Genomic DNA, 2,835 nt, shown 5'->3' on the forward strand with positions numbered 1-2,835 from the left:
TTGGAGTGCTGGGAATGACGGATGCGATCATATCAGCACTAACGCACCGAATCCCATCAGAACTCTGAAGTTAAACGTTCATGGGCGAGAGTAGTACAAGGATGGGTGACCCCCTGGGAAGTCCTCGTGTTGCATCCCTTCCCTTTTTTTTCCTTTAAAATTCGGATTAATTTTGCCGGTTCGATCGGCGAATCTTTTTGTTTTTCCTCTTGTCGGAAACAAGAAAGGGGGCGAGGCGCGGAACCCCGCGTGCGGGGTGTGACGGGCGGCGTAGGAGAAAGATGCTTAATACAATTTCGAGTGCTGGGAATGACGGATGCGATCATACCGTCACTAACGCACCGGATCCCATCAGAACTTCGAAGTTAAGCGTGCTTGGGCGAGAGTAGTACTAGGAGGGGTGACCCCCTGGGAAGTCCTCGTGTTGCGTCCCTTTCTTTTTTTTTTCCTTTAAAATTCGGTTTAATTTTGCCGGTTCGATCGGCGAATCTTTTTATTTTTCCTCTTGGCGGAACGAGAAAGGGGGAAAGGCGCAGGGGAGCGCGTGCGGGGTGTGACGGGCGGCGGAGGAGAAACAGGCATAATAGAATTTGGAGAGCTGGGAATGACGGATGCGATCATACAAGCACTAACACACCGGATCCCATTGAAACTCCGAAGTTAAGCGTGCTTAGGCGAGAGTTGTACTAGGATGGATGACCCCCTGGGAAGTCCTCGTGTTGCATGCCTTCCTTCTTTTTTCCTTTAAAATTCGATTGAATTTTGTCGGTTCGATCGGCGAATCTTTTTGTTTTTCCTTTTGGCGGTAACCAGAAAGGGGGCAAGGCGCACGGGGGCGCGTGCGGGGTGTGACAGGCGGCGGAAGAGAAAGAGGCATAATAGAATTTGGAGTGCTGCAAATGACGGATGTGATCATACCAGAACTAATGCACCAGATCCCATCAGAATTCTGAAGTTAAGCGTGCTTGGGCGAGAGTACTACTAGGATGGGTAACCCCCTGGGAAGTCCTCGTGTTGCATCCCTTCATTTTATTTTCCTTTAAAATTCGATTTAATTTTGTCGGTTCGATCGGCGAATCTTTTTGTTTTTCCTCTTGGCGGAAACGAGAAAAGGGGCAAGGCGCAGTGGCGCGCGTGCGGGGTGTGACGGGCGGCGGAGGAGAAAGAGGCTTAATAGAATTTGGAGTGTTGGGAATGACGTATGCGATTATACCAGCACTAACGCGCCGGATCCCATCGGAACTCCGAAGTTAAGCGTGCTTGGACGAGAGTTGTACTAGGAAGGGTGACCCCCTGGGAAGTCCTCGTGTTGCATCCCTTCCGTTTTTTTTCCTTTAAAATTCAGTTTAATTTTGCCTGTTCGAACGGCGAATCTTTTTGTTTTTCCTATTGGCGGAAAGAAGAAAGAGGGCGAGGCGCGGAGCCCCGCGTGCGGGGTGTGACGGACGGTGCAGCTGAAAGAGGCTTAATAGAATTTGGAGTGCTGGGAATGACGGATGCGATCATACCAGCACTAATGCACCGGATCCCCTCAGAACTCCGAAGTTAAGCGTGCTTGGGCGAGAGTAGTACTAGGATGGGTGACCACCTGGGAAGTCCTCGTGTTGCATCCCTTTTTTTTTCCCTTTAAAATTCGATCTAATTTTGTCGGTTCTATCGGTGAATCTTTTTATTTTTCCTCTTGACGGAAACGAGAAAGGGGGCGAGGCGCGGGGGCGCGCGTGCCGGGTGTGACGGACGGCGCAGGAGAAAGAGTCTTAATAGAATTGGGATTGCTGGGAATGACGGATGCGTTCATACCTGCACTAACGCACCGGATCCCATCAGAACTCCGAAGTTTAGCTTGCTTGGGGGAGAGTAGTAGGGCGAGAGTAGTACTAGGATGGGTGACCCCCTGGGAAGTCCTCGTGTTGCATCACTTCATTTTTTTTCCTATAAAATTCGGTTTAATTTTGCCGGTTCGATTGGCGAATCTTTTTCTTTTTCCTCTTGGCGGAAACAAGAAAATGGGCAAGGCGCAGGTGCGCGCGTGCGGGGTCTGACGGGCGGCGGAGTAGAAAGAGGCATAATAGAATTTGGAGTGCTGGGAATGACGTATGTGATCATACCAGCATTAACGCACCGGATCCCATCGGAAGTCCGAAGTTAAGCGTGCTTGGGCGAGAGTTGTACTAGGATGGGTGACCCCATGGGAAGTCCTCGTGTTGCATCCCTTCTTTTTGTTTCCTTTGAAATTCGGTTTAATTTTACCGGTTTGATCGGTGAATCTTTTTATTTTTCCTCTTAGTGGAAACAAGAAAGGGGGCGAGGCGCGGAGGCCCGCGTGCGGGGTGTGATGGGCGATGCAGGAGAAAGAGGCTTAATAGAATTTGGAGTGCTGGGAATGACGGATGCGATAATACCAGCACTAACGCGCCGGATCCCATCAGAACTCCGAAGTTAATGTGCTTGGGCGAGAGTTGTACTAGGATGGATGACCCCCTAGGAAGTCCTCGTGTTGCATCCCTTCCTTTTTTTTCCTTTAAAATTCGGTTTAATTTTGCCGGTTCGATCGGCGAATCTTTTTGTTTTTCCTCTTGGAGGAAACAAGAAAGGGGGCGAGGCGCGGGGGCGCGCGTGCGGTGTGTGACGGACGGCGGAGAAGAAAGAGGCATAATAGAATTTGGAGTGCTGGGAATGACGGATGCGATAATACCAGCACTAACGCACCGGATCCCATCGGAACTCCGAAGTTAAGCGTGCTTGGGCGAGAGTTGTACTATGATGGGTGATCCCCTGGGAAGTCCTCGTGTTGCATCCCTTCCTTTTTTTTTCCTTTAAAATTCGATTTAATTT

The 2,835-nt window shown here is 50.1% G+C and overlaps 9 non-coding genes and 1 pseudogene across 9 annotated transcripts; all 10 read left to right on the forward strand.

Moving 5' to 3' along the window:
• The first annotated feature begins 19 nt into the window (after positions 1-19).
• LOC124893191 lies at positions 20-138 on the forward strand. The gene has a single exon (XR_007050585.1). It is a non-coding gene; the product is annotated as a 5S ribosomal RNA (ribosomal RNA).
• Positions 139-314: 176 nt separating this feature from the next.
• LOC124893194 lies at positions 315-433 on the forward strand. Its single transcript, XR_007050587.1, has one exon. It is a non-coding gene; the product is annotated as a 5S ribosomal RNA (ribosomal RNA).
• A 176-nt stretch (positions 434-609) lies between these two features.
• Positions 610-728, forward strand: LOC124893190. The gene has a single exon (XR_007050584.1). It is a non-coding gene; the product is annotated as a 5S ribosomal RNA (ribosomal RNA).
• A 176-nt stretch (positions 729-904) lies between these two features.
• Positions 905-1,023, forward strand: LOC124893188. The gene has a single exon (XR_007050582.1). It is a non-coding gene; the product is annotated as a 5S ribosomal RNA (ribosomal RNA).
• Positions 1,024-1,199: 176 nt separating this feature from the next.
• LOC124893195 lies at positions 1,200-1,318 on the forward strand. The gene has a single exon (XR_007050588.1). It is a non-coding gene; the product is annotated as a 5S ribosomal RNA (ribosomal RNA).
• A 176-nt stretch (positions 1,319-1,494) lies between these two features.
• LOC124893187 lies at positions 1,495-1,613 on the forward strand. Its single transcript, XR_007050581.1, has one exon. It is a non-coding gene; the product is annotated as a 5S ribosomal RNA (ribosomal RNA).
• A 173-nt stretch (positions 1,614-1,786) lies between these two features.
• LOC124893192 lies at positions 1,787-1,919 on the forward strand (annotated as a pseudogene).
• A 175-nt stretch (positions 1,920-2,094) lies between these two features.
• LOC124893196 lies at positions 2,095-2,213 on the forward strand. Its single transcript, XR_007050589.1, has one exon. It is a non-coding gene; the product is annotated as a 5S ribosomal RNA (ribosomal RNA).
• A 175-nt stretch (positions 2,214-2,388) lies between these two features.
• Positions 2,389-2,506, forward strand: LOC124893189. The gene has a single exon (XR_007050583.1). It is a non-coding gene; the product is annotated as a 5S ribosomal RNA (ribosomal RNA).
• A 175-nt stretch (positions 2,507-2,681) lies between these two features.
• LOC124893193 lies at positions 2,682-2,800 on the forward strand. The gene has a single exon (XR_007050586.1). It is a non-coding gene; the product is annotated as a 5S ribosomal RNA (ribosomal RNA).
• Positions 2,801-2,835: the final 35 nt, after the last annotated feature.

This window comes from Capsicum annuum, unplaced genomic scaffold (assembly GCF_002878395.1).
Source record: "Capsicum annuum cultivar UCD-10X-F1 unplaced genomic scaffold, UCD10Xv1.1 ctg55404, whole genome shotgun sequence".
Lineage (NCBI taxonomy): Eukaryota > Viridiplantae > Streptophyta > Magnoliopsida > Solanales > Solanaceae > Capsicum > Capsicum annuum.